This window comes from Staurois parvus, unplaced genomic scaffold (assembly GCF_062004578.1).
Source record: "Staurois parvus isolate SC_StPar_1 unplaced genomic scaffold, SC_StPar_1.0 ptg000447l, whole genome shotgun sequence".
In the NCBI taxonomy this organism is placed as follows: domain Eukaryota; kingdom Metazoa; phylum Chordata; class Amphibia; order Anura; family Ranidae; genus Staurois; species Staurois parvus.
In genome coordinates, this window is record NW_028318243.1 from 397,341 (window position 1) to 424,073 (window position 26,733).

Below are 26,733 nucleotides of genomic sequence, written 5' to 3' on the forward strand. Positions count from 1 at the left end.
ATTTCAGGTACTTATATAGCGCTGTCAATTTTACACAGCGCTTCTACATATATATATTATACATTCACATCAGTCCCTAACCCCCAAGGGGCGTACAATCTAAGGTACCTAACTTGCATTCATACATACACATATATATATGTTTTTTTTTTTTAATTGTAGTCTGAGCTAAAATCAAAAATTAAAAAATGAACACAATTTTTTAGATATATTTATATATATTTATTATGGTCTGAGCTAACAAAAATGTAAAAAATGAACACGATTTTTAAAATAAATAAATATATATATACAGTGGATATAAAAAGTCTACACACCCCTGTTAAAATGTCAGGTTTCTGTGATGTAAAAAAAATGAGACAAAGATAAATCGTTTCAGAACTTTTCCCACCTTTAATGTGACCTATAAACTGTACAACTCAGTTAAAAAACAAACTGAAATCTATTGGGGGGGGGGAGTAAACATAAAAAACTAAAATAATGTGGTTGCATAAGTATGCACACCCTCTTATAACTGGGGATGTAGCTGTGTTCAGAATTAAGCGGTCACATTCAAAATCATGTTACATAGGAGTCAGAACACACCAGCCATCATTTTAAAATGCCTCTGATTAACCCAAAATAAAGTTCAGCTGTTTAGTCGTTCTTTCCTGACATTTTCTTAGTCGCATCCTACAGCAAAAGCCATGGTCTGCAGAGAGCTTCCAAAGCATCAGAGGGATCTCATTGTTAAAAAGTGTCAGTCAGGAGAAGGGTACAAAAGAATTTCCAAGGCATTAGATATACCATGGAACACAGTAGTGACATCCCCAACAGTGACACCACCAACAGTGACATCACCAACAGTGACATCACCAACAGTGACACCACCAACAGTGACACCACCAAGAACTGGACGTCCCTCCAAAATGAATGAAGACAAGAAGAGAACTGGTCTGGGAAGCGGCCAAGAGACCTACAGCAACATGAAAGGAGCTGCAGGAATATCTGGCAAGTCCTGGCTGTGTGGTCCATGTGACACCAATCTCCCGTGTTCTTCATATGTCTGGGCTATGGGGTACAGTGACAAGACGGAAGACTTTTCCTACGAAGAAAAACATCGAAGCCCAGCTACATTTTGCAAAAACACATCTGAAGTCTCCCAAAAGCATGTGGGAAAATGTGTTCTGGTCTGATGGAACCAAGGTGGAACTTTTTGGCCATAATTCCAAAAGATGTTTGGCGCTAAAGCAACACTGCACACCACCAAAAGAACACCATACCCACCGTGAAGCATGGTGGTGGCAGCATCATGCTTTGGGGCTGTTTTTCTTCAGCTGGAACTGGGGCCTTAGTCAAGGTAGAGGGAATTATGAACAGGTCCAAATACCAGTCAATATCGGCACAAAACCTTCCGGCTTCTGCTAGAAAGCTGAACATGAAGAGGAAGTTCATCTTCCAGCATGACAACCACCCAAAGCATCCATCCAAATCAACAAAGGAATGGCTTCACCAGAAGAAGATGAAAGTTCTGGGATGGCCCAGCCAGAGCCCAGACCTGAATCCGATGGAAGATCTGTGGGGCGATCTGAAGAGGGCTGTGCGCAGGAGATGACACACAGATTTGGAGTGTTTTTGCAAGGAAGAAAGGGGAAATATTGCCAAGTCAGGATGTGCCGTGCTGATAGACTCCTCCCCAAAAAGACTGAGTGCCGGAATCACATCAAAAGGGGCTTCACCAAGGATTAGTGTAAGGGTGTGCACACTTATGCAACCAGATCCTTTTAGTTTTCTATTTTCATTTCCCTCCACCTAAAGGATTTCAGTTTGTTGTTCAACTGAGTTGTACAGTTTATAGGTCACATTAAAGGTGGAAAAAGTTCTGAAATGATTTATCTTTGTCTCATTTGTTTCTACATCACAGGAACCTGACATTTTATCAGGGATGTGTAGACTTTTTATATCCACTGTGTAGATAAATATATATATATTTTTATTATTATTATTATTATTTATAAAATGAAAATGATTTTATATATATTTCACATACAAGAGATATACAGTATATATATATATATATTTACTGTATACAGTATCTCCCAGAAGTGAGTCCCCCCCTCCCCCGGACTGTATACAATATATATATACAGTATCTCCCAGAAGTGAGTCCCCCCCTCCCCGGACTGTATACAATATATATACACAGTATCTCCCAGAAGTGAGCCCCCCCTCCCCTGACTGTATACAATATATATACACAGTATCTCCCAGAAGTGAGTCCCCCCCTCCCCGGACTGTATACAATATATATATACACAGTATCTCCCAGAAGTGAGCCCCCCCTCCCCGGACTGTATACAATATATATATATACACGGTATTTCCCAGAAGTGAGTCCCCCCCTCCCCGGACTGTATACAATATATATATATACATAGTATCTCCCAGAAGTGAGTCCCCCCCTCCCCCGGACTGTATACAATATATATACACAGTATTTCCCAGAAGTGAGTCCCCCCCTCCCCGGACTGTATACAATATATATATACACAGTATCTCCAAGAAGTGAGTCCCCCCCTCCCCGGACTGTATACAATATATATATATATATACATAGTATCTCCCAGAAGTGAGTCCCCCCCTCCCCGGACTGTATACAATATATATACACAGTATCTCCCAGAAGTGAGACCCCCCCTCCCCGGACTGTATACAATATATATATACCGTATCTCCAAGAAGTGAGTCCCCCCTCCCCGGACTGTATACAATATATATACACAGTATCTCCCAGAAGTGAGTCCCCCCCTCCCCGGACTGTATACAATATATATGCACAGTATCTCCCAGAAGTGAGACCCCCCCTCCCCGGACTGTATACAATATATATATACCGTATCTCCAAGAAGTGAGTCCCCCCTCCCCGGACTGTATACAATATATATACACAGTATCTCCCAGAAGTGAGTCCCCCCCTCCCCGGACTGTATACAATATATATATACACAGTATCTCCCAGAAGTGAGCCCCCCCTCCCCCGGACTGTATATAATATATATATACAGTATCTCCCAGAAGTGAGTCCCCCCCTCCCCCAGACTGTATACAATATATATATACACAGTATCTCCCAGAATTAATCCCCCCCTCCCCGGACTGTATACAATATATATACACAGTATCTCCCAGAAGTGAGTCCCCCCCTCCCTGGACTGTATACAATATATATATACACAGTATCTCCCAGAAGTGAGTCCCCCCCTCCCTGGACTTTATACAATATATATACACAGTATCTCCCAGAAGTGAGACCCCCCCTCCCTGGACTGTATACAATATATATACACAGTATCTCCCAGAAGTGAGACCCCCCCTCCCTGGACTGTATACAATATATATACACAGTATCTCCCAGAAGTGAGTCCCCCCCTCCCCCAGACTGTATACAATATATATATACCGTATCTCCCAGAAGTGAGTCCCCCCCTCCCCGGACTGTATACAATATATATATACCGTATCTCCCAGAAGTGAGACCCCCCCTCCCTGGACTATATACAATATATATGTACACAGTATCTCCCAGAAGTGAGTCCCCCCCTCCCTGGACTATATACAATATATATATATCCAGTATCTCCCAGAAGTGAGTCCCCCCCTCCCCCGGACTGTATACAATATATATATATACAGTATCTCCCAGAAGTGAGTCCCCCCCTCCCCCGGACTGTATACAATATATATATACAGTATCTCCCAGAAGTGAGTCCCCCCCTCCCCCGACTGTATACAATATATATACACAGTATTTCCCAGAAGTGAGTCCCCCCCTCCCCGGACTGTATACAATATATATACACAGTATCTCCCAGAAGTGAGTCCCCCCCTCCCCCAGACTGTATACAATATATATATACCGTATCTCCCAGAAGTGAGTCCCCCCCTCCCCGGACTGTATACAATATATATATACCGTATCTCCCAGAAGTGAGACCCCCCCTCCCTGGACTATATACAATATATATGTACACAGTATCTCCCAGAAGTGAGTCCCCCCCTCCCCGGACTGTATATAATATATATACACAGTATCTCCCAGAAGTGAGTCCCCCCCTCCCCGGACTGTATACAATATATATATACCGTATCTCCCAGAAGTGAGTCCCCCCCTCCCCGGACTGTATACAATATATATACACAGTATTTCCCAGAAGTGAGTCCCCCCCTCCCCGGACTGTATACAATATATATGCACAGTATCTCCCAGAAGTGAGTCCCCCCTCCCCGGACTGTATATAATATATATACACAGTATCTCCCAGAAGTGAGTCCCCCCCTCCCCGGACTGTATACAATATATATACACAGTATCTCCCAGAAGTGAGTCCCCCCCTCCCCGGACTGTATACAATATATATACACAGTATTTCCCAGAAGTGAGTCCCCCCCTCCCCGGACTGTATACAATATATATACACAGTATCTCCCAGAAGTGAGTCCCCCCCTCCCCGGACTGTATACAATATATATGTACACAGTATCTCCCAGAAGTGAGTCCCCCCCTCCCCGGACTGTATATAATATATATACACAGTATCTCCCAGAAGTGAGTCCCCCCCTCCCCGGACTGTATATAATATATATACACAGTATCTCCCAGAAGTGAGTCCCCCCCTCCCCGGACTGTATACAATATATATGCACAGTATCTCCCAGAAGTGAGTCCCCCCCTCCCCCAGACTGTATACAATATATATGCACAGTATTTCCCAGAAGTGAGTCCCCCCCTCCCCCAGACTGTATACAATATATATATACAGTATCTCCCAGAAGTGAGTCCACACCTCACATTTTTGTAAATATTTGATATTCTCTTTTCATGTGACAACACTGAAGAAATGACACTTTGCTACAATGTGACGTAGTCAGTGTACAGCTTGTATAACATGTAAATTTGCTGTCCCCTCAAAATAACTCAACACACCACCATTAATGTCTAAACCGCTGGCAACAAAAGTGAGTCCACCCCTAAGTGACAAGGTCCAAAGTGGGCCCAATTAGCCATCTTCCCTCCCCGGTGTCATATGACTCGTTAGTGTTATAAGGTCTCAGATGTGAATGGGGAGCGGATGTGTGACATTTGGTGTTATCGCTCTCACTCTCTCATACTGGTCACTAGAAGGTCAGCATGGCACCTCATGGCAAAGAACTCTCTGAGGATCGCAAAAAAAAGAATAAAGATGGCATAGGCTATAAGAAGATTTACAAGACCCTGAAACTGAGCTGCAACACGGTGGCCAAGACCATGCAGTGGTTTAACAGGACAGGTTCCACTCAGAACAGGCTTCGCTATGATCCACCAAAGAAGTTGAGTGCACGTGCTCAGCGTCATATCCAGAGGTTGTCTTTGGGAAATAGACGTATGAGTGCTGCCAGCATTGCTGCAGAGGGTGAAGGGGTGGGGGGTCAGCCTGTCAGTGCTCAGACCATACGCCGCACACTGCATCAAATTGGTCTGCATGGCTGTCGTCCCAGAAGGAAGCCTCTTCTAAAGATGATGCACAAGAAAGCCGCAAACAGTTTGCTGAAGACAAGCAGACTAAGGACATGGAGTACTGGAACCATGTCCTGTGGTCTGATGACACCAACATCAACTGATTTGGATCAGATGGTGTCAAGCGTGTGTGGTGGCAACCAGGTGAGGAGTACAAAGACAAGTGTGTCTTGCCTACAGTCAAGCATGGTGGTGGGAGTGTTATGGTCTTGGGCCCCATGGTGGTGGGAGTGTTATGGTCTTGGGCCCCATGGTGGTGGGAGTGTTATGGTCTTGGGCCCCATGGTGGTGGGAGTGTCATGGTCTGGGGCTGCATGAGTGCTGCCGGCACTGGGGAGCTACAGTTCATTGAGGGAACCATGAATGCCAACATGTACTGTGACATACTGAAGCAGAGCATGATCCCCTCCCTTCGGAGACTGGGCCGCAGGGCAGTATTCCAATATGATAACGACCCCAAACACACATTCAAGACCACCACTGCATTGCTAAAGAAGCTGAGTGTAAAGGTGATGGACTGGCCAAGCATGTCTCCAGACCTAACCCTATTGAGCATCTGTGGGTCATCCTCAAACGGAAGGTGGAGGAGTGCAAGGTCTCTAACATCCACCAGCTCTGTGATGTCGTCATGGAGGAGTGGAAGAGGACTCCAGTGGCAACCTGTGAAGCTCTGGTGAACTCCATGCCCAAGAGGGTTAAGGCAGTGCTGGAAAATAATGGCGGCCACACAAAATATTGACTCTTTTGGACCTTGTCACTTAGGGGTGGACTCACTGTTGCCAGTGGTTTAGACATTAATGGCGGTATGTTGAGTTATTTTGAGGGAACAGAAAATTTACATGTTATACAAGCTGTACACTGACTACGTCACATTGTAGCAAAGTGTCATTTCTTCAGTGTTGTCACTTGAAAAGATAGAATCAAATATTTACACAAATGTGAGCTGTGGACTCACTTCTGGAAGATACTGTATATATCACCTCCCAGCCGCCTGTCAACCATGGATTGCTTTTCAGAGGAACAGTAAGGTCTGATGAACACACCTTCTGAGGAAGTCCATTATGGAGCTTTTTTTGGTCCATCACTACATCACTTTGGAGCAAATATTAGCCTTGCATTGGCCAGCTTGTCATTTTAGCAGATATAAAAGTTCTCGCTCCCTCCGTCTTCCGGCTCCCGCGGTGCGCGCTCTGAGCTATGACCCTGAACAGCCTTCAATTCCTATTTCCTATTGTTGTTCCATAACAGTTAATGTAAAACCAGCACTCTCACGCGCCCAGCCACAAATATCGCATTGTATGAGGTCGCATATCCCGCGCATGTTTACGCCATAAATCCGCTGTGCGGGGAATCGGCGCCACTTTTATTTCTGCAGACTCTTGCTTTATGTGCCATATAAACCCAATGATTAAGAAATGATAGATTAATTATCAGCGCTTGTGATTTATCGGAGGAATTTCGCTGCCCCAGCCGCCCGAATCCTGAGAAATAACTGATGAATAGAAAATGCTGAGTCAAAGCTGCTGGAGGCGCCGCCGCGGTCAGGCGGATATAAATCAGTTTCTTATTCCAATTCCATTTCCGAGGGGCTTCGGGTGAGAATAATGTTCCGTAGACTCACTTTTTCCTGTCGGCTTACCTTCTTATTCACAGCTCGGCCAATTACCTGTCAGTATTATGGGACAGGAATAAACTCAAGGACTGCCGCAAGTCTTAATTATGGCTCTCCGCGGCTGGGAGCAGACAATATAACACCACTAAGGCTACTGATTTGAAGGAGCAACTCAAAAACTAAATCAGAGGCAAGCCAGTGCCGGCTAGGGAAAGTTACAGCAGTAAATCTACTTGTTATGTTTTAAAGAACCTTGAGATTCAGCAGGCTTCTCACAGTGCCTTCGAGAGAGTCATGGTAATGCGTGTTATGTGCAGTCAGTGGTGGATCCTAATTGGGGAAGACCCAGCCCTGCCCAGGGGCGGATTGACCATTTGAGCACTTGGGGCACTGCCCGGGGGCCCGGGGTCAGTGGGGGCCCCATGAAATGCCCCGGTACCTTTTTATAGGCTTTTTTGGGTGTGCTTTGAGTGTGGGCAGGGACACAGGGGCCCCATGATCCCCTATTGCCCAGGGGACCCTTGAATTATCAGTCCTCCCCTGGTCCTGCCAAAGCGTTGCTGTACTCAAAAAAAACGTCGTCAAAGTACCCAGACCTACTTCCTACAACCAAGTCTTCGCCCCCTGCAAAAAACGCGTTGCCCTTTTTCAGCCAATCTTTTCAGCCTTTGCCAGCACCATGCATTTCAGTGTGGAGTGATTTTTCAAAAGGGCCAGGGACTTCTTTTTATCCATTCTCATGTCTAATGCAGGCCATACATGGTTCAAATTCAGAACGATTTTTCGTCCAAAAATCTAAAACGTCGTTCGCTTGGTAATCCGATGGTGCCATCAATGATTTTGAAAATCGGCAGACTGAGTTATAAAGTTCACCCCATATAACAGGCGAAACTTCTGTTTTTTCCAGGTCACGGATCATGTGCATATTCTTTTTGGAAAAACGATCGTACGATTTGACCATCGTTGGGTTGAAAATCGGTCATTTTCCACAAATTTTCCAACATGCCCGATCACCGAAAAGGGGAGGAACCATGAAAATTGGCCAGTGCCATTGACTTGTCAAAGGCTGTCTGCTGTCTTTTTTTACACTACACTTTTTTTTTGTGAATGGGTAGCAGTAACATGTACCCCATACTCATTCACATAGAGGGAGAGGGGCAGGATCTGGGGGACACTTGTTAAAGGGGGCTTCCAGACTCCGATAAGCCACCCACACACAGACCCCCACAACCACCAGGCCAGGGTTGTGAGGAAGAGGCCCTTGGGGGGGAAGCCCCAAAGCACCCCCCCCATGTTGAGGGCATGTGGCCCAATATGGTTTCCTAATCTGCCAGGCTGCAAGCTTGGATAAGGGTCTGGTATGGATTTTGGGGGGGGGGGGAACCCCCACGCCATTTTTTTAAAATTTTGGTGTGGGGATTCCCCTCAAAATCCATACCAGACCCCAAGGGCTTGGTTTGGACAAGAGGGGGGACCCCACACTTTTTTTTTTTTTAATTGTTGGGCAATGCCGACAATCCTTTTTACAACAGAGCGAAAATCAGCCGATTATTCTTAGGTCCAATTTTCGGATGAAAAATCAGTCAAACTTCAACCCATGTATGGCCGGCCTAAGGCTGCCTTACACACAACGCACGGAAACGCACGCACACTGCGATGGTGTCAACGCAGCCTGAGACCCGCTGCCACTTTGACTGCCAGGCCCCACTGTGAGCTCCGGGGACCCCCGAGAGCAACTCCAGTGCTTGCAGGCTTTGTTGATAAATACATTGTAAAAAATTATTGTTACATTGTATTTGGAGCTCTTCTATGTGCAGATAAAGAATGGCTTCCTTTGGTCTTTATATAACAACGTATCTCTCCAAACCACACTGGAGCTCACCCGATGTCTCCATTCATCCCTGTACTGCAGTGGTGCAGAAGAATAATTGGAATCAGGGGCGGACTGACCATTTGGGGCACTGTCTGAGGGCCCGGGGTCCGTAGGGGGGCCCATGACATGCCCCTGGTACCTTTTCATTGGCTTTTCTGGGTGTGGTTTGAGTGTGGGCGAGGACACAGGGGCCCCATGATCCTCTATTGGCCGGGGGCCCCATGAGTTGTCAGATTGGAATGTCACAAGGGGGGTAGTGATGGGCTGAACACCCCCCTGTTTGGTTCACGGTGGAAAATTCGAACCTACTGAAAGTTCGGCTGCAAACTTCGAACAGAGGGGACAATTTACTGAGCGGTATCTTGCCCCATCTGAGTATGCGGTAGTGATGGGCCGAACACCCCCCTGTTTGGCTCGTGGTCGAACATTCGAACCTGCAGAATGTTCGACCGCAAACTTCGAACACAAACAGTTTAATGAGCGGTATCTTACTGCATCTGAGTATTTTAGTAGTGGAAACAATGTTTCAGATGTCAGAGGGGTTCCCCGCTGACAGCTGAATGTAAAAAGGATTGTCAGAATTGCCCAACAATTACATAAGAAAAAACTATGTGAGGGTTCCCCCTCCTATCCATACCAAGCCCTTTGGGTCTGGTATGGATTTTGAGGGGAACCTCCACACCAAAAGGTTTTAAAAAATGGGGTGGGGGTCCCCCCCAAAATCCATATCAGACCCTTATCCAAGCTTTCAGCCTGGCAAGTTAGGAAACCATACCAAGCCACATGCCCTCAACATGGGGGGGTGCTTTGGGGCTCCCCCCCTCAAGAGACTCTTTCTCACAACCCTGGCCCGGTGGTTGTGGGGGTCCACGTGTGGGTGGCTTATCAAAGTCTGGCAGACCCCTTTAACAAGTGGCCCCCAGATCCTGCCCCACCCCTTCTGTGTAAATGAGTATGGGGTACATGTTCCAGCTACCCATTCACAAAAAAAAAGTGTAGTGTAAAGACAGGAGACAGTTCTTTATTAAAAATAAAAAAATGCTCCCCAAAGTAGATCCAACGTCAATCACGATGTCCGCCGCCACTGCCGACCCTAAAAAAAAAATCTGCTCCGCCCTCGACGCTGGCTGCCACCGTCTGACAGCTGCACTGCGATGAAAGTTCTTAAATAAAATGGTGACGTCACAAGGAGGCAAGATCACCCCCAACCCCTTGTGATGTCATCATGTCCTGTGATTGGCCAAAGCATTGCACCTGACCCATGGTCAGGTGCAATGCTTTGGGCAATCACAATGCACTGTCAGGGCGCCCATACCATTCGTTTGAACACACAAACCATCCATGTTTGTGTCAAATTGATGTTTGACTCGAACATGCAGTCCATCATTAGTTGGGGGTTATTTACCAAAACTGGAGAGTACAAAATCGGGCGCAACTCTGAATAGAGACCAATCAGCTTCCAGGTTTTATTGTCAAAGCTTAATTGAACAAGCTGAAGTTAGAAGCTGATTGGCTGCCATGTACAGCTGCACCAGATTCTGAGTGCTCCAGTTTTTGCTAAATCTCCTCCTTTGTGATGTTTTAATTTGAAAAAAAAACAACAAAAAAGAAAAGTAAAAATGCATGGCACCACCCACAACTGCCTGTATAGACCGGAAACCAGTCCACATGCTAATCAGATCGTTTTAGCACGTGGGCTGGTGTGAACAAGCCCTTAAAGCCACCCTGAGCTGTGGTGATGGCTCCCAGGGGGCAGGTCCATGACACCCTGCACTCACTGTATGTTCTTCATGCCAGCATTATTCAACCTTGGAGATTGAGAACATCTAGTTGTGAAAAGGGATTATTATTATTATTATTATACAGGATTTATATGGCGCCAACAGTTTGCTCAGCACTTTACAATATAAAGGGAGACAATACAGCAACAATACAGTTCAATACAAGAGGGATAGGAGGGCCCTGCTCCTTGGAGCTTACAATCTAAGAGGAAGGGGCTAGTGGTACAAAAGGTAGTAACTGTGGGGGATGGATTGGTAGAAGGAATAATAAATTCCGTTATTAGCTGAGGGCAGGATAGACTTCCCTGAAGAGATCGGTTTTCAGAGATCGCCTAAAAGTGGGCAGAGTAGGCAACAGTCTGATAGATTGGAGTAGAGAGTTCCAGAGGATGGGGGAGGTTCCTGAGAAGTCCTGGAGGCGAGCATGGGAGGAGGAGGGTGATATTTGGAGACAAGATTGGTGATGTAATTTGGGGCAGAGTTATATATGGATTTATATGTTATTGTTAATGTTTTGAATTTTATTCGTTGGGCAACGGGAAGCCAGTGGAGGGATTGGTAGAGAGGGATGGAGGACACTGAGTGGAGGCCAGTGGAGGGATTGACAGAGAGGGGTGGAGGACACTGAATGGAGGCCAGTGGAGGGATTGGCAGAGAGGGATGGAGGACACTGAGTGCTGGCCAGTGGAGGGATTGGCAGAGAGGGATGGAGGACACTGAGTAGAAGCCAGTGGAGGGATTGGCAGAGAGGGATGGCAGATATGGAACGGTTAGTAAGGTGGATGAGTCTGGCAGCAGCATTCTTGATAGACTGAAGAGGGGATAGCCTGCAATGAGGTAGGCCAATGAGGAGGGAGTTACAATAGTCAAGGCGAGAGATGACCAGGGAGTGAATAAGCTGCTTACTAGTTTCAGAAGTTAGGAACGGTCGTATTTTGGAGATGTTGCGGAGGTGAAGTCTACAAGATTTGGACAGTGATTGGATTTGGGACTGAAAGGACAGATGGGAGTCTAGGATTACACCTAGTATGCTGGCATGAGGGGAGGGACTGATGGTTGTATTATTGGTCTTGATGGAGAAGTCGGGGGAGGGGGCACGGGCTGGAGGGAATACTAAGAGCTCAGTTTTGGAAAGATTGAGTTTGAGGAAGTGGAGTGACATCCATGCCGATATGTCACTTAGTAGGTTAGTAATGCGAGAGGAGACTGAAGGGGTGAGGAGTAGAAATATAGATTTGCGTGTCATCAGCATAGAGATGGTACTTAAAGCCATTGGAGTTTATCAAGTGACCAAGGGAGGAGGAGTAGATGGAGAAGAGAAGGGGTCCAAGGACAGAACCTTGAGGGACCCCTACAGAAAGAGGAAGTGGAGAAGAGGAGACAGAGTTATAGGTAAAGCTGAAGGAGCGCTGCGATAGGTAGGAGGAGAATCAGGAGAGGACAGAGTCTTGGAGGCCAAGAGAGTGGAGTTTTTTGAGGAGGAGGGGATGGTCAACAGTATCAAAAGCCACAGAGAGGTCAAGTAATAAGAGTAAGGAGTAGTGGCCATTGGCTGGGATGAGTACGGAGTAGTGGCCATTGGTTGGGATTAGTACGGAGTAGTGGCCATTGGTTGGGATGAGTATGGAGTAGTGGCCATTGGTTGGGATTAATACGGAGTAGTGGCCATTGGTTGGGATTAGTACGGAGTAGTGGCCATTGGTTTTAGCAGTTAGTAGATCATTAGTGAGTTTTAGTAGGGCAGTTTCAGTGGAGTGTAGTGAGCAAAAGCCAGACTGTAAAGGGTCAAGAAGGTTGTTATCCATGAGGTGGGAGCTCAGGCGATTGTAGACTAAGCGTTCTAAGAGTTTAGAGGTAAATGGCAGCTAGGAGATGGGTCTTAAGTTGTTCAGGTTGGTGGGGTCCATGGAGGGCTTTTTAAGTATGGGAGTGATGTGTACATGCTTTAGAGGGTTGGGGAAGGCACCAGTAGAGAGGGAGAGATTGAAAATGTAAGTGAGGGAGCGTAGGATGGAAGAAGAGGGTGACCATAGTAGTTGTGAGGGGACAGGATCCAGGGGGCAGGTAGTGAGATGGGCTTCTGAGAAAATCTTAGTGACCTCTTCAGTAGTAGCAAGGTCAAAAGAGGAAAGTGTTGAGGGAGGTTTAGTATAAGGAATGCTAAGTGGGGGATGGATATCTGTGCGGTGGAGATTCCCCTGCGAATTGCATCAATCTTGTTTTTGAAATGATTTGAAATCTCATAAGCAGTCAGTGAGGTACTGGGTGGAGGTGGTGAAAGTAAAGAGTTATAAGTATAGAACAGACGATGAGGACTGGATGTCAAGTTATTGATGATAGTGACAAAGTAGGCTTGTTTGGCAGCATGGAGGGAGGAATTGTATGTTAAGAAAGCAGATTTATATCGGGTGAAAGCTTGGTGAGATTTGGTTTTACGCCACAATCGCGCCAGTGCACGACTATGTCTCTTAAGGTCTCTGGTGTTGTCAGTCTGCCAAGGCTGTAATGGTCGGGGCTTGATACTTCTTGTAGTTAGAGGGGCAAGTGAGTCTAATGTAGGTGAAAGTGAACTGTTGTAGACAGAAGTAGCTAGGTCAGGGCAGGACAGGGGAGAGATTCTGTCATAGAGGCGGTCAGTTGCAGAGTGGAAAGGAGAAGGGTTCAAGTTGTGAAGGTTTCTGTGGGTGATTGTTTGCTGTTCGGAGGGATAGGTGTTTGAAGATGAGGACACGGAAGGTGATGAGATTGTGATCAGAGAGAGGAAAGGGGGTATTTGTGAGGTTGTAGGGAGTGCAGAGATGGGAGAAAACAAGGTCTAATGTATTCCCATCAGAGTGAGTGGAGGACTGTGTCCATCAGAGTGAGTGGAGGACTGTGTTCATCAGTGAGTGGAGGACTGTGTCCATCAGTGAGTGGAGGACTGTGTCCATCAGTGAGTGGAGGACTGTGTCCATCAGTGAGTGGAGGACTGTGTTCATTAGTGAGTGGAGGACTGCGTCCATTGAGTTAAGGCAAAAGATGAGGTTAGGTTGAAGAGTTGTGATGTAGCCGGGTTGTTCACATTAATGGGGATGTTAAAATCTCTAAGAATGATAGTGGGTATTTCAGAGGAGAGAAAGTAGGGTAGCCAGGCAGAGAAGTCATCAAGAAAGCGGGACACCGATCCAGGAGGTTGATAGATCACTGCAATCCTCAGAGAAATGGGAGAAAACAGCTGAATGCAGTGAGTCTCGAAAGAAGAGAGAGGGATGGTTATGTGCTCAGTGGGGATAGAAGCAAACCAACTCCACCACCTTTCCTACCACTGGGTCTGGGTGAGTGAGCCCAGAGAAGGCCTCCATAGGAAAGTGCTGCTGGAGAAACAGAATCTGCTGCTTGGAGCCAGGTTTCTGTAATTGCTTGTAGGTTAAGGGAGCGGGAGACAAAATGGTCATGGACAGAGGTGAGCTTATTACAGACAGAGCGGGCATTCCAGAGCGCACATGAAAAAGGGAGGGTGGTTTTTTGGAGCAAGGGGATTGAGACTAAATTAAGCGGATTGTGGCTATTCCTGGAGGAAGGAGGTTGCCTGGTGTGGGGGTGAGATACTGGAGGACCAGGGTTTAAGGAGATATCCCTAAAGATTAGGAGAAGAAGGAGGGTGCCTGGTGTGGGGGTGAGATACTGGAGGACCGAGGTTTAAGGAGATATCCCTAAAGATTAGGAGAAGAAGGAGGGTGTCTGGTGTAGGGGTGAGATACTGGAGGATCAGGGTTCAAGGAGATATCCCCAGAGGTCAAGAGAAGAAGGAGGTGGGAGTGGGATGTATATGAGTGCACATACCTTCCTGTCCTGGTGTTTGGGTCAGCAGGAGAGTGAAGTATCAGAAGGTGGTGATGAGAGCAGTAGTATGGAGATGGTAGCAATGAGGGTAAGATGTGTTGATGGGGGACGGGGCACAGTTCTTCTGGGGGGAGGGGGGTAATGTGAGGGGGCAGAGGGCAGTAGTGATGAATTGAAGGGGGGTTGAGGACTGCTATGAATAAAGGGGGTGTGTGATGTGCAGGGGGTCTGCGAACACTACTGTGAAGGGGAAACTGATGTGTGTGTGGGGGCTGAGGACACTGATGTAATCCACATGGAAGAAAAATAAATTTGAAATATATTATAAAAATATTCTTCCCAAATATATTGACATATATTTGAAATGCTACAATTCTGGCCATATTCAATATATTTCAAATATATTTCAATAAATATATATATATATATATACTGTATATACACACTGCATGTTGAAATGCATTTTTTATATATTACACAATATATGAAAAATGTTTTTAAAAATACATATTTTTTAAATATATTCTTCAGATTTTTCTTTAACATATAAAAAAGTCATTTTAACATATATTTTTTGCATATATTTGTAAACGCATTCCACAAATGATGATTTGTATTTTTAAAGATATGTATTATATTTGAAATGTATTTTTAAAAATATTTTTCATATATTTTGTAATAAAAATGCTTTTCAACATTTATTGAAATATATTTTGAAATATATTAAATCCGGCCAAAATTGTAGCATTTCAAATATATGTCAATGTATTTGGGAAGAATATTTTTAAAATACATTTCAAGTATATTTTTCTTACATGTGGGTTAAGACTGACACACGGAGAGCCTAGCTGTGCGGAAACATAAAGTCTTCTCCAGGCAGACGTTACATATCTGCTGGAATTATTTTGTATGGTGGTTTCTGAATGCATCATCATAGAAATGTGTGGAGGAAGCAGATACGGGCGACACGACGCGCTCCCAATAATTCATTGTGATCTCTTCAAAAGCCCTTCCTGCGGAATCTACATCGCTCCGGGGCAAACACGGAAACTTTCATTTCTTTCTTCCTACAAAGTTTTTTCAAAAGTCTTTTTTTTCTTTGTATTTCAGACGGCTTGTCATTGGAAGTTGTGGCGTGCAATTGAAGAAAACGTTCTGTATTAATAGGAATAGCAGGACCTAATTACCGTCTCGTATGGCTGGACTGTTAGAAGAGGTGTTTAAAAATTCATGTCTTACATTAAAGATAAAACATTCTTCAGAACATTTCCTGCATCAAGAAATAGTTGGAGAGCGTGTCCTTTCCACAAAGGGAGAGATCCTCCAGACGATATATTACGACACTTCCAATCAGGGCCGCTGTTAGAAATCATGGGGCCCCGTACAGCAAACCTGACAGGGCCCCTCCACAAATGAATGATCACAGTGAGTGATTGTTACCGATCACTCATTGTGTTCATTCAGGAAAGGAAGGGGCTGGTAACCCATATGGTAAATATGTCACATTTGCCACATGGAAGAAAAATATATTTGAAATATATTTTAACCACTTGCCGCCCAGCCACTGTAGAAATACGGCGGCATGGCGGCACTGGCAGGCAAAACCACGTTTTAAAACGTGTGTTTTGTAAACAAATAGGGGGCGCGTGTGAGGCGCGGCGCTGCCCTATCTGTCCCGCCGATCACCGCCGCGGATGTCAGTCGCTGGGTCACAGCCGGTCCTTAGCGGCTGTTTCCCGGCGATCGGCGGTAAACAGTGACAGAGAGCACAGCTGCAGTAGCTGTGCTGTCTGTCACTTCCTTGTCAGCTCGACGACGAGCTGATCGAGACAGAAGAGTTTCTCTCTCTCGATCAGCGGTGTCCCGTGCAGTACACCCCCCGCCCCCTAGTAAAACACTCCCCTCACACAGTTAACCCTTCCCTGCAAAATAAAGTTAACCCCTTCCTCCCCAGTGCCATTAGTACAGTGTCAGTGTTTTTCTTTATGCACTGATCACTGTATTAGTGTTTTTGGGGATGTCAGTGACCCCAAGTCAGTACCCCCCAATGTCAGAATGTCCGCCGCAGTCCCGCAGTCCCGCCATAAGTCGCTGGTCGCTGCCATAAGTCCCTGATGGCCGCCATAATTCGCTGATCGCCGCCATTATTAGTATAAAAAAACCTCTAAAAATCCCAGTATCTTTCCCGCCATTTGTAAACGCTATAACTTTCACGTAAACCAATTAATTTACACGTATTGGGTTTTTTTTTTTTTAGCAAAGACATGTCGCAGAATGCATTTTGGCAGAAATTTATGACTAAATTTGATTTTTGCATTTTTTTTACTGGACATGTTTTATAGCAAAAAGTCCAAAATATTGTTTTTTTTTTCCTCAAAATTGTCAGCCTTTTTTTTAGCGCAAAAAATAAAAACCGCACAGGCGATCAAATACCACCAAAAGAAAGCTCAATTTGTGGGGAAAAAAAAGATGTAAATTTCATTTATGTACCGTATTGCATGACCGCGCAATTGGCCGTTAAACTAGCGCAGCGCTGTATAGCATAAAAATGGTGTAAATTGCAGTATCTATACCATAGTTTGTAGACGCTATAACTTCACACAAAGCAATCAATATACACTTATTGGGATTTTTTTTACCATAAACATGGAGCAGAATACATTTTGGCCTAAATTTATAATCAACTTTGAGTTTACTATATATTTTTTATAGCTGAAAGTAAAAAATATTGTTTTTCTTCAAAATTTTTGGCCTTTTTTTGTTTCTAGCGTGAAAAATAAAAAGCGCACAGGTGATCAAATTACACCGAAAGAAAGCTCTATTTGTGTGAAAAAAAGGACGTAAATTTTGTTTGGGTGCAGCATTGCATGACCGCGCAATTATCAGTTGAATTAGTGCAGCGCCGAGTAGCAAAAAGAGGCGTGGTCATTAAGGGGGGTAAATCCTCAGGAGGGCAAGTGGTTAAAAATATCCTTCCCAAATATATTGCCATATATTTGAAATACTAAAATTGTGGCCATATTCAATATATTTTAAAATATATTTCAATATATACATATATACTGTATATATTGCATGTTGAAATGCATTTTTATTACAAAATATATGATATGAAAAATATTTTTAAAAATACATTTCAAATATACTGTATGTCTTTAAAAATACAAATGTAAGGCTGCACGCACAGTCACAGGGAGCACCGACCCTCATAGGTCAGTGAGCCAAAAGACATCATCCGGTGTACATCGGGAGATGTGCAACTGGTGCTATTCTGACTGCGTGCGTTACACTATAATCAATTTACACTTGAAAATGCACCAAAACGCAAGGTTTATTTGTGTTTATGCACGTCTGCTCGAAAGCTCCTCTCGAAAATGGGCTTAGAATTGCTTCCACAGGCTGAAAGAAAAAAATGCCAAACGCCTATATAGGCAGCATGTTGTATGCCCGATGGGTAGGAGACCTAAAAATAATGATACGAGGTGGTATCAAAATGTTTTGTGACTAGTTTTAAAACACGATAACAGATGGCAGCACAAGGCTGCATGCACAGTCACAGGGAGCACCGACCCTCATGAGTCAGTGAGCCAAAAGACATCGTCCTGTGTACATCGAGAGCTGTGCAACTGGTGCTATTCTGAACGAGTGCGTTACACTGTAATCAATTTACACTTGAAAATGCAGACATGATAACAGATGGCAGCACAAGCCTGGGGGTGCCTTTCAGACCCTCAGCGTCTTGTAAGAGAAACATGATGCGGCTGCGGGTGGTTACGGGTGTGGGAACAGGTGCGATTCCTGCACCCGCAACCAGCATGCAGCCTCAGCCATGTGGGGGGGGGGGGGGGCTGGGGACTATAAAGTGGTGGGCTGAGGAAATCAATGTGGGGGGCTGAGGGCTTTAATGTGGGGGCTGAGTACTGTAATGTGGGGGGGGGGGCTGAGGACTGTAATGTGGGGGCTGAGGACTGTAATGTGGGGGCTGAGGACTGTAATATGGGGGCTGAGGACTGTAATGTGGGGGGGCTGAGGACTGTAATGTGGGGGCTGAGGACTGTAATATGGGGGCTGAGGACTGTAATGTGGGGGGGCTGAGGACTGTAATGTGGGGGCTGAGGACTGTAATATGGGGGCTGAGGACTGTAATGTGGGGCTGAGGATTGTAATGTTGGGGGACTGAGGACTGTAATGTGGGGGCTGAGGATTGTAATGTGGGGGGGGGGGTGGACAGTAATGTGTGTAATGTGATGCACATGTCATGGGAAGGTCAGCCTATTCATTTTGTTGGGCTGCTCTACCTGCGAGAAACACAGAGAAAGAAGTCCTCAATCTTTTTTCAAAAAAAGATTGAGGTGCACCATGGGTGTCGATGTGTGGGGGTGCCATTAATAATTAATGGCATCTCCTGCACTTCTACTAAAGTGCAAAGCTTTCCTCTGCAGGTCGTTCACACATTTGATTTTAAACGTGTTTCCCAACTACAGAAATGGGAACCTAGCTTAGGAGGAAAGGAGGGCTGTGATGTGAAGGACCTGAATCCTCACACAAACATAAGATATGGACCGCTGCTGGAAGAGAATTTTACTGACCAGACTTTTCATCATTTCCTGTGAGGAACTTCACAAACTAGTCCAACCGGTTAACGAGCATATCTGTAGGAGAGGCCTAGCTTCTAAAACCACGCATGGTCTTAACTCTATATTTATGCTATAAAAAAAATCACCATCAGCCTCAGCAATACACTGCCAGCATCACCAGCATAAACCCTTCAGGGATTGGCTAAGGAAGAATAAATATTCATAACCAAATACATTGGAACTTCTTACAATGGCTACTGGAGAACACTCAACGTTCTGGATTTAGGAGAAACCAAACGAAGACAGACAATATAAACAAAGCTCAAACTGGTTGCAGTCTAGCTGCAAAAAACACAAAATTTGGTCAGGGACATCCCATAAAAGCAGCCCAAGCATAGTAAAAGGGATTTGGATGCAAAAAAGCGTCAATCCCTGTCCTCCGAATTATAGGCTGTTCACTGCTAACCAAACTAACAGAGCTACATTTACATTTTTACTATAGTCTGCCAGCACGGCTGTACTCTTCTTCCAGATCACCTCGACTCAAACAATCTGCCAGAAGAAAATAATGTTCTGTGGAAGGGCATGCTGACCCTGATGTGTGAAGCTCTCAGGAGATCCCTGTGTGAAAAGGTTTCCCTTGTTCCTCGTGTACAAAGTAAAGTAGGATCACCCTTGTCGATGTCTCGTAAGTTCATTCGGCCTTCCTTCGACCTCAAAAGGTCACTTCTGATGTCTCAGCCCTTGCCGGGGCATACGAGGCATAAGAACAGACAGTGATCTCCAGCTCTTCACCTCCAGTGATGTACAATGAACAGCCTCTTCTTGCAGAATTACTAAAAGAAAAAAAAACAATCTTTGATTTTTGGACACAAAGTACCAAAAGGATATCACTTAATAATTTAGGTTCTGCAGTATTCAAGATCAAACGGGAAGTACATTGGCCTAGGGGAATTTTGACAGAAAAGTATAGGAGGTCAGCATATGTTTTACTTATTAATATTACAAAGGATTTATATAGCACCAACAGTTTGCATAGCACTTTATAATTAAAAGAGGCAGTACAAATCTTGTTGGGAGTAGTGGTGTAGCGTGGGTTGCCAGAGCCCGGGCTGGTGGAATCCCTTCCACCAGAATAAATATGTATATATATAAATATATATATATATATATATATACACACACACGCACTATATTGCCAAAAATATTGGGCCACCTGCCTTTCCACGCACGTGAACTTTAATGGCCTCCCAGCCCTAGTCTGTAGGGTTCAATATTGAGTTGGCCCCGCCCTTTGCAGCTATAACAGCTTCAACTCTTCTGGGAACGCCATCCACAAGGTTTAGGAGGGTGTCTATGGGAAGGTTTGACCATTCTTCCAGAAGTACATTTGTCAGGTCAGGCACTGATGTCGGGGGAGGAGGCCTGGCTCACAGTCTCCGCTCTAATTCATACCAAAGGTGTTCTGTCTGGTTGAGGTCAGGACTCTGTGCAGGCCAGTCAAGTTCTTCCACCCCAAACTCGCTCATCCATGACTTTATGGACCTTACTTTGTGCACTGGTGGGCAGTCATGTTGGAACAGGAAGGGGCCATCCCCAAATGCTTCCCACAAAGCTGGGAGCATGAAATTGTCCAAAATGTCTTGGTATGCTGATGCCTTAAAAGTTCCCTTCACTGGAACTAGGGGGCCAAGCCCAACCCCTGAACAACCACCCCATACCATAATCCCCCCTCCACCAAACATTACACTTGGCACAATGCAGTCAGGCAAGTACTGTTCTCCTGGCAACCGCCAACTCAGACATGTCCATTGGATTGCCAGAGACGTGTAATTCTTCACTCCAGAGGACATGTCTCCACTGCTCAAGAGTCCAGTGGTGGCGTGCTTTACACCACTGCATCCAACGCTTTGCATTGCACTTGGTGATGCAAGGCTTGGATGCAGCTGCTCGGCCATGGAAACCCATTCTATGAAGCTCTCTACGCAATGTTGTTGTTGTGCTAATCTGAAGGCCACTTGAAGTTTGGAGGTCTTTAGCTATTGACCCTGCAGACAGTTGGTGACTTCTACGCATTGTACACTCCAGCATGCGCTGAGTCATTTTGCATGGCCTACCACTTGGTGGCTGAGTTGCTGTTGTTCCCAGTTGCTTCCACTTTTCGGATTTGTACCGCTGTCTATTTGCTTGACTGGGCTGTCTCTTTGCTGGAAAGAGCTGCCTCTTTGCTGGACTGGGTTCTGTCTCTTTGCTGGAAAGGGTTGTCTCTTTGCTGGCCTCGGCTGTCTCTTGGCTGGAGGGAAATGTCTCTTTGCTGAACTGGAATGTCTCTTTGCAGGATAGAGATGTCTTTTTACTGGATTGGGTTGTCTCTCTGCTGGACTGGGCTGTCTCTTTGCTGGAAAGGGCTGTCTCTTTGCTGAAGTGGGCTGTCTCTTTGCTGGATGGGAATGTCTCTTTGCTGGATTGGACTGTCTCTTTGCTGGACTGGAATATTTTTTTGCAGGATAGAGATGTCTCTTTGCTGGATTGGGCTGTCTCTCTGCTGGACTGGGCTCTTTCTTTGCTGGACTGGGCTATCTCTTTGTTGGATTGGGCTTGTCTCTTTGCTTGACTGGGCTGTCTCTTTGGTGGACTGGGATGTCCCTTTGCTGGAAAGGGCTGTCTCTTTGCTGGACTGGGCTGTCACTTTGCTGGATTGGGATGTCTCTGTGCTGGATGGGAATGTCTCTTTGCTGGATTGCGCTGTCTCTTTGCTGGACTGGAATACCTCTTTGCTGGATAGAGATGTATATTTGCTGGATTTAGATGTCTCTTTGCTGGATGGGAATGTTTCTTTGCTGGATAGAGATGTCTATTTGATGGATTGGGATGTCTCTTTGCTGGACTGGGCTGTCTCTTTGCTGGACTGGAATGTCTCTTTGCTGGATAGAGATGTATATTTGCTGGACTGGAATGTCTCTTTGCTGGATAGAGATGTCTATTTGCTGGACTGGGCTGTCTCTTTGCTGGATTAGGCATGTCTCTTTGCTGGATGGGGATGTCTTTTTACTGGACAGGGCTGTCTCTTTGCTATATGAGAATGTCCCTTTGTTGAATTGTGATCTCTCTTTGCTGGATTGTGATGTCTTTTTGCTGGATGGGGATGTCTCTTTGTTATATGGGGATGTCTCTTTCCTGTATTGGGTTGTCTCTTTGCTAAATGTGGATGTCTCTTTGCTATATGGGGATGTCTCTTTGCTGGATGGGAATGCCTTTTTTCTGAAATTCTTTTCCAATGTAGCACCCTCCTAGTTTAGCTAGGCGGAGCTAGACCCTAATGGTTAGTCAGGAGCAGGTTAGGAGATCAGGTGTGATAGCCAGAGGGGTCAAATTGTGGTCAGGGCTAAGAGACTCTGCAGGCCAACCCCTCTGGAATTTCCCCCTGCTCTGAGGATTTCAGAGGAGGGTCTTGGAGGCAGTGGGTGGAGCTTAGGAGTGGTTGGCTGCACTCTTGAGGGACCTCAGCCAATCTCCAACAGAGGGCTTGGCAAGGGGCTGGGACTCCCTCAAAAGTGTAAGAGCCTGCTCAGTATCAGGTGTGTGGAGGTGGGAGAGGAGTATGGAGCAGGAAGATGTGAGGTTGGAGGAGGAAGACTGCCAGGAGGCCTGGTGAGTTGAGGCCTGCCTGTGAGTATGAAGCTCCAAAGGTGGAAAACTTGAGACTCACTGTCCCCCTGAGAGAGGAAAACCCATATGGCAGGGAAGGAGCAGCCCAGCTGATAGGACTGGTAGCAGCAGCCATTCCGCAAGTGGTACAGGATCTGAGTGATACACCTGGGCATATAGGGGAAGGAGCACTCTGTTGGGAAACCAGATTAGCCCCCTACTAGTGACTGTTCACTTCACTTAAAGGGACAGGAGTCAGATCCCCTGCTCAGGAAGAGAGTCTCCAGATTGCTGGGTGAAGAGGAGTTCAGCTAGGGTCTGGGGTGGTACAACTAGGAGCTGCTGTCTAGCAGTCCAACAAAGACTGTGTTGCTGAAGAAAAGAAGCTTGTGAATAGTTCAGGACGTTGTCCTCAGATATTGGTTCCCTTGGACATCCTATACCCCCCCCTTACCTTATCCAAGTTCTAATCCCTTCAATAAATACCAAAACCAATGTTTAAGGACTGGTTTCTGTCTCCGGATGAAAGTTTGTTTGGAAAATGCTGAATGACTGGCAACGAAGGACTATAGGGGGACCCAAATTCATCAGCAGGGAGAGATGGAACAGAGCATAGGATACCCCAAAAAATTGGCACAGACTCTGAAACTACTTACAGTTGATACAAAAAAATAACCTTTGAGCCAGACCAACACTCTCTATTCTCCTGTATAGCAATAGTGGCACATGAACCTCCTGGATAACTCGCCTGTAGGGACAAGACAAACATATCTGGGTTTGGTTTGAGACAGATTGAGACAGATTTGTTGAACTTTACTGAAGTCTGGGTGCTGAATCTGAACACCAATGAGACATGAATCTTAGAAACCAAGGGTCTCCAAATTATCTAAACGAAGGGCCAGTTTACTGTCCTTAAAACATTTTGGGGGGCCAGTGGGAGTAGAAAATGCTCCAGCATTAGTGTCCCATAATTGGTTTTAATGGGAGGAATAGTGTCCCATTGTTGATATGAATGAAAAGAATAGTGCCCCACTGATGGTGTCAGTAGGCAGAATGGTACTCCATCACTGGTGTCACTTGGTGTAATAAGGCCCAAAGGGCCAGATAACAGCAAGAAACAGGTCACATTCGGCCCCTGGGCTGATGTTTGGAGACCACTGTTTTAGACTAATAGTCTAGGATAAAGCAGGCAGGGATTTCCTTAATCTATACCAGATCCTTAGTCTAGATGATCTGATCTAGATGTTAATGGGGGAACCCACAAAAAAATCTTAGTGAGGGTCTGGTATGCCTGTCAAGGGGAATTACACAAAAAATGGCATGTACTCCCCAAATTCTATACCAGACCCTTATTAGAACATGCAGCCTGGCAGGTCAGGAAAGGGGGCTGAGCATGCAACCCCCTCCTCTTAACCATACTAGGCCACGTGCCCTCAACTCATTGGCTTCCTTGCCAGGGGATCCTGACAAAGCACCATGTCCCCCTTATTGATGGGGACAAGGGCCTCTTCCCCACAACCACTGGGCTAACTGGGGACAAGGGCCTCTTCCCCAAAACCACTGGGCTAACTGGGTACAAGGGCCTCTTCCCCAAAACCACTGGGCTAACTGGGTACAAGGGCCTCTTCCCCAAAACCACTGGGCTAACTGGGTACAAGGGCCTCTTCCCCAAAACCACTGGGCTAACTGGGGACAAGGAGCTTATTGGAATCTGGTAGCCCCCTTTAAGATGGGAGGGGCCCTATGTGAATGACTAAGGTGTACATTAAAAAATTAAACAAATAAAGACACTTCACTTTTTTGGCAAGTCCATTAATGAAAATATTTAAGAAAAAAACTATTCCTACGATGTACATCTGTTGTCAATCACGTTGTCCAGTGAGGAAGATCCAAGTCAACCATGATGAATGCCAGCAGCTGAAAAAAAGGGGAAAAAAATTCTTCCAATGACCTAATGATCTGGCCCCGTTGCTCACTTGCGTCGAAATGACATCTCCTGGACACCGCTGCTAAATGTGAACAAAGAGCCAGGTCTAATGGGTGATGGCCATATTAAAATATTATGTGCTTTCCTCTATGACGGGTGTCGGCAACCCGCGGCTCCGGAGCCGCATGCGGCTCTTTTTCACCTTTCCTGCGGCTCCGGAGCACACTGCCCACCAGGTGACAGGCAATAGGGTCGGCAAGCCGCGGCTCTTTTAATGCAGCTCTTCTGTGTGCCGGGCGCCCGCTGGCAAACATTGGCTGTCAGGATGTAGGCGGGGCAGCCCGGATGTAGGCGGGGCAGCGTGACGAACTCCTCTCCTCTCACAGTCCGCCCTGAAGACCAGAACGGCGCGGGAACCCAGCGAGAGGAACGCGCGGAGCAAAGGTAAGTGAATTCACACAATATGGGGAATGAATTACTATAGGGGGGATGAATTACTATATGGGGGATGAATTACTATAGGGGGGATGAATTACTATAGGGGGGATGAATTACTATGGGGGGGATGAATTACTATGGGGGGGATGAATTACTATGGGGGATGAATTACTATATGGGGGATGAATTACTATATGGGGGATGAATTACTATATGGGGGATGAATTACTATGGGGGATGAATTACTATATGGGGGATGTATTTTCAGTTTTAAAAATGTTTCTCTCAAAATAAATTTCAATCGTGGTTTTGGCGAGATTTGGCTCAGTCGAAAAAAAAGGTTGCCCACCACTGACCTAAGGCTATGATTGTGATTATGACGATACACTGTGGCCCTGATTAACCCTTTGCTTACTGGGCCCTTAAACCCCCTTCATGACCAGAGCGCTTTTTGCAATATATGCAGTGTCGGATTTGTTTTAAATGTTGCAATGGTTTTGCGGCTCCCAGTCTTTTTTTCCCTCTCGGAAATGGGTCCAAGTGGCTCTTTATGTCTTAAAGGTTGCAGACCCCTGGTCTATGAGAATTTTTGTTTATTGGGTATGAACAGTTTCAGGTGGAGGTCTTGCAATAATATGGACCAATGTTTTGTAAGTACATGTTCCATTTGGGAATGTCGAATATGGAAGGAAGTGGTAAATCTGAGATGTATTTGAACCAGTGGTATTGCTTGTGGTATTATTAATAAATAAATAAAAAATAAAAAAAACACAGTCCTGCCCTTAGAAGCGCTTCTCTGTCCTCTTTCATACTCCTACAGAGTCTTGCTTCACTCTTGGAAGTGCTGCCGGGTGCTTGTTCCAGATGTCACCCACACAGAGGCTATTGTCTTCAGCAGCGGCACCCTCAGACTTTTTTTTTCTTAGGTTTGGATGGACCCCTACTGGGTTCCAAAGGGTCTTGATGAGTTTGGAAGACCCCTGCTGGGTGCAGAAAGGGTCCTTTTGGGTATAGAAGTGTCACTGCTAGGTGGGGATTGTACCCGGTTGGGTATGGACTGTATCTGAAAATGTCCATGGTTTCTGTGGAAGTGTCCTTCTGTGTGAGAACACTGACCCACCAGACTTCCTTTGATGTCCAAACTTGTACTCGGCATCTCTGGACATCCTTCCTGCAGCTGAAATTCACCCAGGTATTCAAGCTCTAGCTTTCCAGCACTTCTGTGTGAGAACTGTCCTTCTTTGTGAATATGAAGTCTTGCTGGGTTGAAAAGGGCCCTGGTGGGTGCAGAAAAGGTCGTCCTGGATGAATAAGTGCCCTGCTGGGTGTGGAGGGATCCCTGCTGGGTGCTGAGGTACCCTGCTTAAAGTGAAAGGGTCCCAGCTCTGTATTTTTCATGCACCAGTTGCTTGATGGCTCCTTCCGATATTCTGTAGCCACATTTTACTACTTATCTGAAAAGTGCTCTATTCTGTAGTAGCCTTTCTAATATATGATTGATTTCTATAGAATGATTGTACGA